This window comes from Oncorhynchus keta, unplaced genomic scaffold, assembly GCF_023373465.1.
Source record: "Oncorhynchus keta strain PuntledgeMale-10-30-2019 unplaced genomic scaffold, Oket_V2 Un_contig_22569_pilon_pilon, whole genome shotgun sequence".
In the NCBI taxonomy this organism is placed as follows: domain Eukaryota; kingdom Metazoa; phylum Chordata; class Actinopteri; order Salmoniformes; family Salmonidae; genus Oncorhynchus; species Oncorhynchus keta.
The window spans coordinates 37,501-47,500 of NW_026282963.1; the positions used below are offsets into that span (position 1 = coordinate 37,501).

At 40.6% G+C, this 10,000-nt stretch overlaps 22 non-coding genes across 22 annotated transcripts in view; all 22 read left to right on the plus strand.

The window, feature by feature from the left end:
• Window positions 1-19, plus strand: part of trnar-acg (transfer RNA arginine (anticodon ACG)) — a 73-nt gene extending 54 nt beyond the window's left edge. Inside the window, exon 1 of the tRNA in view lies at window positions 1-19. This exon is cut by the window's left edge and continues 54 nt beyond it. This is a non-coding gene — a tRNA (tRNA-Arg).
• Window positions 20-230: 211 nt separating this feature from the next.
• On the plus strand, window positions 231-302 carry trnae-uuc (transfer RNA glutamic acid (anticodon UUC)). Its single transcript has one exon. It is a non-coding gene; the product is annotated as a tRNA-Glu (tRNA).
• A 302-nt stretch (window positions 303-604) lies between these two features.
• trnar-acg (transfer RNA arginine (anticodon ACG)) lies at window positions 605-677 on the plus strand. The gene has a single exon. It is a non-coding gene; the product is annotated as a tRNA-Arg (tRNA).
• A 211-nt stretch (window positions 678-888) lies between these two features.
• Window positions 889-960, plus strand: trnae-uuc (transfer RNA glutamic acid (anticodon UUC)). Its single transcript has one exon. It is a non-coding gene; the product is annotated as a tRNA-Glu (tRNA).
• Window positions 961-1,513: 553 nt separating this feature from the next.
• Window positions 1,514-1,585, plus strand: trnae-uuc (transfer RNA glutamic acid (anticodon UUC)). The gene has a single exon. It is a non-coding gene; the product is annotated as a tRNA-Glu (tRNA).
• Window positions 1,586-1,888: 303 nt separating this feature from the next.
• On the plus strand, window positions 1,889-1,961 carry trnar-acg (transfer RNA arginine (anticodon ACG)). Its single transcript has one exon. It is a non-coding gene; the product is annotated as a tRNA-Arg (tRNA).
• A 210-nt stretch (window positions 1,962-2,171) lies between these two features.
• Window positions 2,172-2,243, plus strand: trnae-uuc (transfer RNA glutamic acid (anticodon UUC)). Its single transcript has one exon. It is a non-coding gene; the product is annotated as a tRNA-Glu (tRNA).
• A 302-nt stretch (window positions 2,244-2,545) lies between these two features.
• trnar-acg (transfer RNA arginine (anticodon ACG)) lies at window positions 2,546-2,618 on the plus strand. Its single transcript has one exon. It is a non-coding gene; the product is annotated as a tRNA-Arg (tRNA).
• Window positions 2,619-2,829: 211 nt separating this feature from the next.
• Window positions 2,830-2,901, plus strand: trnae-uuc (transfer RNA glutamic acid (anticodon UUC)). Its single transcript has one exon. It is a non-coding gene; the product is annotated as a tRNA-Glu (tRNA).
• A 301-nt stretch (window positions 2,902-3,202) lies between these two features.
• On the plus strand, window positions 3,203-3,275 carry trnar-acg (transfer RNA arginine (anticodon ACG)). The gene has a single exon. It is a non-coding gene; the product is annotated as a tRNA-Arg (tRNA).
• A 210-nt stretch (window positions 3,276-3,485) lies between these two features.
• Window positions 3,486-3,557, plus strand: trnae-uuc (transfer RNA glutamic acid (anticodon UUC)). The gene has a single exon. It is a non-coding gene; the product is annotated as a tRNA-Glu (tRNA).
• Window positions 3,558-5,168: 1,611 nt separating this feature from the next.
• On the plus strand, window positions 5,169-5,240 carry trnae-uuc (transfer RNA glutamic acid (anticodon UUC)). The gene has a single exon. It is a non-coding gene; the product is annotated as a tRNA-Glu (tRNA).
• Window positions 5,241-5,542: 302 nt separating this feature from the next.
• On the plus strand, window positions 5,543-5,615 carry trnar-acg (transfer RNA arginine (anticodon ACG)). The gene has a single exon. It is a non-coding gene; the product is annotated as a tRNA-Arg (tRNA).
• Window positions 5,616-5,826: 211 nt separating this feature from the next.
• trnae-uuc (transfer RNA glutamic acid (anticodon UUC)) lies at window positions 5,827-5,898 on the plus strand. The gene has a single exon. It is a non-coding gene; the product is annotated as a tRNA-Glu (tRNA).
• A 303-nt stretch (window positions 5,899-6,201) lies between these two features.
• Window positions 6,202-6,274, plus strand: trnar-acg (transfer RNA arginine (anticodon ACG)). Its single transcript has one exon. It is a non-coding gene; the product is annotated as a tRNA-Arg (tRNA).
• A 211-nt stretch (window positions 6,275-6,485) lies between these two features.
• trnae-uuc (transfer RNA glutamic acid (anticodon UUC)) lies at window positions 6,486-6,557 on the plus strand. Its single transcript has one exon. It is a non-coding gene; the product is annotated as a tRNA-Glu (tRNA).
• A 1,601-nt stretch (window positions 6,558-8,158) lies between these two features.
• On the plus strand, window positions 8,159-8,230 carry trnae-uuc (transfer RNA glutamic acid (anticodon UUC)). Its single transcript has one exon. It is a non-coding gene; the product is annotated as a tRNA-Glu (tRNA).
• Window positions 8,231-8,532: 302 nt separating this feature from the next.
• Window positions 8,533-8,605, plus strand: trnar-acg (transfer RNA arginine (anticodon ACG)). Its single transcript has one exon. It is a non-coding gene; the product is annotated as a tRNA-Arg (tRNA).
• Window positions 8,606-8,815: 210 nt separating this feature from the next.
• trnae-uuc (transfer RNA glutamic acid (anticodon UUC)) lies at window positions 8,816-8,887 on the plus strand. Its single transcript has one exon. It is a non-coding gene; the product is annotated as a tRNA-Glu (tRNA).
• A 300-nt stretch (window positions 8,888-9,187) lies between these two features.
• On the plus strand, window positions 9,188-9,260 carry trnar-acg (transfer RNA arginine (anticodon ACG)). Its single transcript has one exon. It is a non-coding gene; the product is annotated as a tRNA-Arg (tRNA).
• Window positions 9,261-9,471: 211 nt separating this feature from the next.
• On the plus strand, window positions 9,472-9,543 carry trnae-uuc (transfer RNA glutamic acid (anticodon UUC)). Its single transcript has one exon. It is a non-coding gene; the product is annotated as a tRNA-Glu (tRNA).
• A 302-nt stretch (window positions 9,544-9,845) lies between these two features.
• On the plus strand, window positions 9,846-9,918 carry trnar-acg (transfer RNA arginine (anticodon ACG)). Its single transcript has one exon. It is a non-coding gene; the product is annotated as a tRNA-Arg (tRNA).
• Window positions 9,919-10,000: the final 82 nt, after the last annotated feature.

The window sequence follows — 10,000 nt, forward strand, 5'->3', positions numbered from 1 at the left end:
TCGACTCCTGGCTGGCTCAATACTTTATTTAATTGACTGAAATCAAGCTGGGAATGATACTGTATACCTTTCAGTGCTTCTGGCTGTTCTCACTTCAAACACATTTTAGACGGATTTCATCTAGACATTCCCCAACATCTCTGAGAAAAAAAGATGGAGCTTTTAAACCCAACAGGCATAATGTCAACATTTAAAGATTTGTCTGTGATGTGTATTTTAAGTATGTGTCTTCCCATATGGTCTAGCGGTTAGGATTCCTGGTTTTCACCCAGGTGGCCCGGGTTCAACTCCCGGTATGGGAAAGAATATCTTGTCGTTAGGTACGCACTTGTGTAACAACACATGTAGCATTTTCGCACAACACAACAATATTCCCTCATCAACAGGAAATGTGACATGTTATGTAGATTCAAATTATACAAGGCTTTTTAAACGTTGAATACACTTCATGGCTGCATTTCTTGCTCTGCAGTAAAATTCATGCAACAACAGGAGGATCAAATTAAGATATGCATCTGAAACAGAAACCAAGGAACCTTCTTTTTGACAGACGCTATGACTGTGTACACTGGTCTAGCTGTGACCTGACTTCAGCTTAGACGTGGGGCCAGTGGCGCAATGGATAACGTGTCTGACTACGGATCAGAAGATTCTAGGTTCGACTCCTGGCTGGCTCAATACTTTATTTAATTGACTGAAATCAAGCTGGGAATGATACTGTATACCTTTCAGTGCTTCTGGCTGTTCTCACTTCAAACACATTTTAGACGGATTTCATCTGGACATTCCCCAACATCTCTGAGAAAAAAAGATGGAGCTTTTAAACCCAACAGGCATAATGTCAACATTTAAAGATTTGTCTGTGATGTGTATTTTAAGTATGTGTCTTCCCATATGGTCTAGCGGTTAGGATTCCTGGTTTTCACCCAGGTGGCCCTGGTTCAACTCCCGGTATGGGAAATAATATCTTGTCGTTAGGTACGCACTTGTGTAACAACATATGCAGCATTTTCGCACAACACAACAATATTCCCTCATCAACAGGAAATGTGACATGTTATGTAGATTCAAATTATACAAGGCTTTTTAAACGTTGAATACACTTCATGGCTGCATTTCTTGCTCTGCAGTAAAATTCATGCAACAACAGGATATGCATCTGAAACAGAAACCAAGGAACCTTGTTGTTGACAGACGCTATGACTGTGTACACTGGTCTAGCTGTGACCTGACTTCAGCTTAGACGTTGGGCCAGTGGCGCAATGGATAAGAAGATTCTAGGTTCGACTCCTGGCTGGCTCAATACTTTATTTAATTGACTGAAATCAAGCTGGGAATGATACTGTATACCTTTCAGTGCTTCTGGCTGTTCTCACTTCAAACACATTTTAGACGGATTTCATCTGGACATTCCCCAACATCTCTGAGAAAAAAAGATGGAGCTTTTAAACCCAACAGGCATAATGTCAACATTTAAAGATTTGTCTGTGATGTGTATTTTAAGTATGTGTCTTCCCATATGGTCTAGCGGTTAGGATTCCTGGTTTTCACCCAGGTGGCCCGGGTTCAACTCCCGGTATGGGAAAGAATATCTTGTCGTTAGGTACGCACTTGTGTAACAACAGATGCAGCAGTTTTGCACAACACAACAATATTCCCTCATCAACAGGAAATGTGACATGTTATGTAGATTCAAATTATACAAAGGCTTTTTAAACGTTGAATACACTTCATGGCTGCATTTCTTGCTCTGCAGTAAAATTCATGCAACAACAGGAGGATCAAATTAAGATATGCATCTGAAACAGAAACCAAGGAACCTTGTTTTTGACAGACGCTATGACTGTGTACACTGGTCTAGCTGTGACCTGACTTCAGTTTAGACGTGGGGCCAGTGGCGCAATGGATAACGTGTCTGACTACGGATCAGAAGATTCTAGGTTCGACTCCTGGCTGGCTCAATACTTTATTTAATTGACTGAAATCAAGCTGGGAATGATACTGTATACCTTTCAGTGCTTCTGGCTGTTCTCACTTCAAACACATTTTAGACGGATTTCATCTGGACATTCCCCAACATCTCTGAGAAAAAAAGATGGAGCTTTTAAACCCAACAGGCATAATGTCAACATTTAAAGATTTGTCTGTGATGTGTATTTTAAGTATGTTCTTCCCATATGGTCTAGCGGTTAGGATTCCTGGTTTTCACCCAGGTGGCCCGGGTTCAACTCCCGGTATGGGAAAGAATATCTTGTCGTTAGGTACGCACTTGTGTAACAACAGATGCAGCAGTTTTGCACAACACAACAATATTCCCTCATCAACAGGAAATGTGACATGTTTTGTAGATTCAAATTATACAAGGCTTTTTAAACGTTGAATACACTTCATGGCTGCATTTCTTGCTCTGCAGTAAAATTCATGCAACAACAGGAGGATCAAATTAAGATATGCATCTGAAACAGAAACCAAGGAACCTTGTTTTTGACAGACGCTATGACTGTGTACACTGGTCTAGCTGTGACCTGACTTCAGTTTAGACGTGGGGCCAGTGGCGCAATGGATAACGTGTCTGACTACGGATCAGAAGATTCTAGGTTCGACTCCTGGCTGGCTCAATACTTTATTTAATTGACTGAAATCAAGCTGGGAATGATACTGTATACCTTTCAGTGCTTCTGGCTGTTCTCACTTCAAACACATTTTAGACGGATTTCATCTGGACATTCCCCAACATCTCTGAGAAAAAAAGATGGAGCTTTTAAACCCAACAGGCATAATGTCAACATTTAAAGATTTGTCTGTGATGTGTATTTTAAGTATGTGTCTTCCCATATGGTCTAGCGGTTAGGATTCCTGGTTTTCACCCAGGTGGCCCGGGTTCAACTCCCGGTATGGGAAAGAATATCTTGTCGTTAGGTATGCACTTGTGTAACAACAGATGCAGCATTTTTGCACAACACAACAATATTCCCTCATCAACAGGAAATGTGACATGTTATGTAGATTCAAATTATTACAAGGCTTTTTAAACGTTGAATACACTTCATGGCTGCATTTCTTGCTCTGCAGTAAAATTCATGCAAAAACAGGAGGATCAAATTAAGATATGCATCTGAAACAGAAACCAAGGAACCTTGTTGTTGACAGACGCTATGACTGTGTACTGGTCTAGCTTTGACCTGACTTCAGCTTAGACGTGGGGCCAGTGGCGCAATGGATAACGTGTCTGACTACGGATCAGAAGATTCTAGGTTCGACTCCTGGCTGGCTCAATACTTTATTTAATTGACTGAAATCAAGCTGGGAATGATACTGTATACCTTTCAGTGCTTCTGGCTGATCTCACTTCAAACACATTTTAGACGGATTTCATCTGGACATTCCCCAACATCTCTGAGAAAAAAGATGAAGCTTTTAAATCCAACAGGCATAATGTCAACCTTTAAAGATTTGTCTGTGATGTGTATTTTAAGTATGTGTCTTCCCATATGGTCTAGCGGTTAGGATTCCTGGTTTTCACCCAGGTGGCCCGGGTTCAACTCCCGGTATGGGAAAGAATATCTTGTCGTTAGGTACGCACTTGTGTAACAACAGATGCAGCAGTTTAGCACAACGCAACAATATTCCCTCATCAACAGGAAATTTGACATGTTATGTAGATTCAAATTATACAAAGCTTTTTAAACGTTGAATACACTTTATGGCTGCATTTCTTGCTCTGCAGTAAAATTCATGCAACAACAGGAGGATCAAATTAAGATATGCATCTGAAACAGAAACCAAGGAACCTTGTTTTTGACAGACGCTATGACTGTGTACACTGGTCTAGCTGTGACCTGACTTCAGTTTAGACGTGGGTCCAGTGGCGCAATGGATAACGTGTCTGACTACGGATCAAAAGATTCTAGGTTCGACTCCTGGCTGGCTCAATACTTTATTTAATTGACTGAAATCAAACTGGGAATGATACTGTATACCTTTCAGTGCTTCTGGCTGTTCTCACTTCAAACACATTTTAGACGGATTTCATCTGGACATTCCCCAACATGTCTGAGAAAAAAATATGGAGCTTTTAACCTGTTAGTCCTATAGGGGCAGTATTTCATTTTTGGATAAAAAACGTGCCCGTTTTAAGCGCAATATTTTGTCACGAAAAGATGCTCGACTATGCTTGGAATTGATAGTTTTGGAAAGAAGACACTCTGACGTTTCCAGAACTGCAAAGATGTTCACTGTGAGTGCCATAGAACAAAATCTACAGGCAAAACCAAGATGTTTGAGTGACCAGGAAATCAACAGGATTTCTGGAGGCACGTTTTCCATGATCTCCTTATATGGCTGTGAATGCGACAGGAATGAACGGACACTTCCTATCGTTTCCCCCAGGTGTCTGCAGCATTGTGACGTATTTGTAGGCATATCATTGGAAGATTGACCATAAGAGCCTACAATTACCAAGTGTCCCGCACGGTGTCTGCGTGGAAATTTGCGCAAAAGTCAGGTACCAGTATTTTTCCATCCGAATCAGAGAAGAATGCACGCTTCCAGGGAAGGCATTTCAATGAAGAGATATATGACAAAACACCTTGAGGATTGATTCAAACAACGTTTTCCATGTTTCAGTCGATATTATGGAGTTAATTCGGAAAAAAGTTTGAGTTTAGGTGACTGAATTTTCGGTTAGTTTCGGTAGCCAAATGCATAGTAACAAAACGGAACGTTGTGTCCTACACAAGCATCTTTCAGGAAAAACTGGACATCTGCTATGTAACTGAGAGTCTCCTCATTGAAACATCTGAAGTTCTTCAAAGGTAAATTATTTTATTTGATCCCTTTGCTGGTTTTTGTGAATGTTGCGTGCTAAATGCTAACGCTAAATGCTAAGCTAGCTATCACCACTCTTACACAAATTATTGATTTTCTCTGGTTCTAAAGCATATTTTGAAAATCTGAGACGACAGGATTGTTAAGAAAAGGATAAGCTTGAGGGCAGGCATATTTATTTCATTTCATTTGCAATTTTCAGAAATCGCTAATGTTGCGTTATGGTAATGAGCTTGAGGCTTAGTCACGATCCTGCATGCGGGATGGGGCTTTAAGAGACCCAACAGGCATAATGTCAATATTTAAAGATTTGTCTGTGATGTGTATTTTAGTATGTGTCTTCCCATATGGTCTAGCGGTTAGGATTCCTGGTTTTCACCCAGGTGGCCCGGGTTCAACTCCCGGTATGGGAAAGAATATCTTGTCGTTAGGTATGCACTTGTGTAACAACAGATGCAGCAGTTTTGCACAACGCAACAATATTCCCTCATCAACAGGAAATTTGACATGTTATGTAGATTCAAATTATACAAAGCTTTTTAAACGTTGAATACACTTTATGGCTGCATTTCTTGCTCTGCAGTAAAATTCATGCAACAACAGGAGGATCAAATTAAGATATGCATCTGAAACAGAAACCAAGGAACCTTGTTTTTGACAGACGCTATGACTGTGTACACTGGTCTAGCTGTGACCTGACTTCAGTTTAGACGTGGGGCCAGTGGCGCAATGGATAACGTGTCTGACTACGGATCAGAAGATTCTAGGTTCGACTCCTGGCTGGCTCAATACTTTATTTAATTGACTGAAATCAAGCTGGGAATGATACTGTATACCTTTCAGTGCTTCTGGCTGTTCTCACTTCAAACACATTTTAGACGGATTTCATCTGGACATTCCCCAACATCTCTGAGAAAAAAAGATGGAGCTTTTAAACCCAACAGGCATAATGTCAACATTTAAAGATTTGTCTGTGATGTGTATTTTAAGTATGTGTCTTCCCATATGGTCTAGCGGTTAGGATTCCTGGTTTTCACCCAGGTGGCCCGGGTTCAACTCCCGGTATGGGAAAGAATATCTTGTCGTTAGGTATGCACTTGTGTAACAACAGATGCAGCATTTTTGCACAACACAACAATATTCCCTCATCAACAGGAAATGTGACATGTTATGTAGATTCAAATTATTACAAGGCTTTTTAAACGTTGAATACACTTCATGGCTGCATTTCTTGCTCTGCAGTAAAATTCATGCAAAAACAGGAGGATCAAATTAAGATATGCATCTGAAACAGAAACCAAGGAACCTTGTTGTTGACAGACGCTATGACTGTGTACACTGGTCTAGCTTTGACCTGACTTCAGCTTAGACGTGGGGCCAGTGGCGCAATGGATAACGTGTCTGACTACGGATCAGAAGATTCTAGGTTCGACTCCTGGCTGGCTCAATACTTTATTTAATTGACTGAAATCAAGCTGGGAATGATACTGTATACCTTTCAGTGCTTCTGGCTGTTCTCACTTCAAACACATTTTAGACGGATTTCATCTGGACATTCCCCAACATCTCTGAGAAAAAAAGATGGAGCTTTTAAACCCAACAGGCATAATGTCAACATTTAAAGATTTGTCTGTGATGTGTATTTTAAGTATGTGTCTTCCCATATGGTCTAGCGGTTAGGATTCCTGGTTTTCACCCAGGTGGCCCGGGTTCAACTCCCGGTATGGGAAAGAATATCTTGTCGTTAGGTACGCACTTGTGTAACAACAGATGCAGCAGTTTAGCACAACGCAACAATATTCCCTCATCAACAGGAAATTTGACATGTTATGTAGATTCAAATTATACAAAGCTTTTTAAACGTTGAATACACTTTATGGCTGCATTTCTTGCTCTGCAGTAAAATTCATGCAACAACAGGAGGATCAAATTAAGATATGCATCTGAAACAGAAACCAAGGAACCTTGTTTTTGACAGACGCTATGACTGTGTACACTGGTCTAGCTGTGACCTGACTTCAGTTTAGACGTGGGTCCAGTGGCGCAATGGATAACGTGTCTGACTACGGATCAAAAGATTCTAGGTTCGACTCCTGGCTGGCTCAATACTTTATTTAATTGACTGAAATCAAACTGGGAATGATACTGTATACCTTTCAGTGCTTCTGGCTGTTCTCACTTCAAACACATTTTAGACGGATTTCATCTGGACATTCCCCAACATGTCTGAGAAAAAAATATGGAGCTTTTAACCTGTTAGTCCTATAGGGGCAGTATTTCATTTTTGGATAAAAAGACGTGCCCGTTTTAAGCGCAATATTTTGTCACGAAAAGATGCTCGACTATGCTTGGAATTGATAGTTTTGGAAAGAAGACACTCTGACGTTTCCAGAACTGCAAAGATGTTCACTGTGAGTGCCATAGAACAAAATCTACAGGCAAAACCAAGATGTTTGAGTGACCAGGAAATCAACAGGATTTCTGGAGGCACGTTTTCCATGATCTCCTTATATGGCTGTGAATGCGACAGGAATGAACGGACACTTCCTATCGTTTCCCCCAGGTGTCTGCAGCATTGTGACGTATTTGTAGGCATATCATTGGAAGATTGACCATAAGAGCCTACAATTACCAAGTGTCCCGCACGGTGTCTGCGTGGAAATTGGTGCGCAAAAGTCAGGTACCAGTATTTTTCCATCCGAATCAGAGAAGAATGCACGCTTCCAGGGAAGGCATTTCAATGAAGAGATATATGACAAAACACCTTGAGGATTGATTCAAACAACGTTTTCCATGTTTCAGTCGATATTATGGAGTTAATTTGGAAAAAGTTCGACGTTTAGGTGACTGAATTTTCAGTTAGTTTCGGTAGCCAAATGCATAGTAACAAAACGGAACGTTGTGTCCTACACAAGCATCTTTCAGGAAAAACTGGACATCTGCTATGTAACTGAGAGTCTCCTCATTGAAACATCTGAAGTTCTTCAAAGGTAAATTATTTTATTTGATCCCTTTGCTGGTTTTTGTGAATGTTGCGTGCTAAATGCTAACGCTAAATGCTAAGCTAGCTATCACCACTCTTACACAAATTATTGATTTTCTCTGGTTCTAAAGCATATTTTGAAAATCTGAGACGACAGGATTGTTAAGAAAAGGATAAGCTTGAGGGCAGGCATATTTATTTCATTTCATTTGCAATTTTCAGAAATCGCTAATGTTGCGTTATGGTAATGAGCTTGAAAGTCACGATGCATGCGGGATTTAAAGACCCAACAGGCATAATGTCAATATTTAAAGATTTGTCTGTGATGTGTATTTTAAGTATGTGTCTTCCCATATGGTCTAGCGGTTAGGATTCCTGGTTTTCACCCAGGTGGCCCGGGTTCAACTCCCGGTATGGGAAAGAATATCTTGTCGTTAGGTATGCACTTGTGTAACAACAGATGCAGCAGTTTTGCACAACACAACAATATTCCCTCATCAACAGGAAATGTGACATGTTATGTAGATTCAAATTATACAAGGCTTTTTAAACGTTGAATACACTTCATGGCTGCATTTCTTGCTCTGCAGTAAAATTCATGCAACAACAGGAGGATCAAATTAAGATATGCATCTGAAACAGAAACCAAGGAACCTTGTTTTTGACAGACGCTATGACTGTGTACACTGGTCTAGCTGTGACCTGACTTCAGTTTAGACGTGGGGCCAGTGGCGCAATGGATAACGTGTCTGACTACGGATCAGAAGATTCTAGGTTCGACTCCTGGCTGGCTCAATACTTTATTTAATTGACTGAAATCAAGCTGGGAATGATACTGTATACCTTTCAGTGCTTCTGGCTGTTCTCACTTCAAACACATTTTAGACGGATTTCATCTGGACATTCCCCAACATCTCTGAGAAAAAAGATGGAGCTTTTAAACCCAACAGGCATAATGTCAACATTTAAAGATTTGTCTGTGATGTGTATTTTAAGTATGTGTCTTCCCATATGGTCTAGCGGTTAGGATTCCTGGTTTTCACCCAGGTGGCCCGGGTTCAACTCCCGGTATGGGAAAGAATATCTTGTCGTTAGGTATGCACTTGTGTAACAACAGATGCAGCATTTTTGCACAACACAACAATATTCCCTCATCAACAGGAAATGTGACATGTTATGTAGATTCAAATTATTACAAGGCTTTTTAAACGTTGAATACACTTCATGGCTGCATTTCTTGCTCTGCAGTAAAATTCATGCAAAAACAGGAGGATCAAATTAAGATATGCATCTGAAACAGAAACCAAGGAACCTTGTTGTTGACAGACGCGACTGTGTACACTGGTCTAGCTTTGACCTGACTTCAGCTTAGACGTGGGGCCAGTGGCGCAATGGATAACGTGTCTGACTACGGATCAGAAGATTCTAGGTTCGACTCCTGGCTGGCTCAATACTTTATTTAATTGACTGAAATCAAGCTGGGAATGATACTGTATACCTTTCAGTGCTTCTGGCTGTTCTCACTTCAAACACATTTTAGACGGATTTCATCTGGACATTCCCCAACATCTCTGAGAAAAAAAGATGGAGCTTTTAAACCCAACAGGCATAATGTCAACATTTAAAGATTTGTCTGTGATGTGTATTTTAAGTATGTGTCTTCCCATATGGTCTAGCGGTTAGGATTCCTGGTTTTCACCCAGGTGGCCCGGGTTCAACTCCCGGTATGGGAAAGAATATCTTGTCGTTAGGTACGCACTTGTGTAACAACAGATGCAGCATTTTTGCACAACACAACAATATTCCCTCATCAACAGGAAATTTGACATGTTATGTAGATTCAAATTATACAAGGCTTTTTAAACGTTGAATACACTTCATGGCTGCATTTCTTGCTCTGCAGTAAAATTCATGCAACAACAGGAGGATCAAATTAAGATATGCATCTGAAACAGAAACCAAGGAACCTTGTTTTTGACAGACGCTATGACTGTGTACACTGGTCTAGCTGTGACCTGACTTCAGTTTAGACGTGGGGCCAGTGGCGCAATGGATAACGTGTCTGACTACGGATCAGAAGATTCTAGGTTCGACTCCTGGCTGGCTCAATACTTTATTTAATTGACTGAAATCAAGCTGGGAATGATACTGTATACCTTTCAGTGCTTCTGGCTGTTCTCACTTCAAACA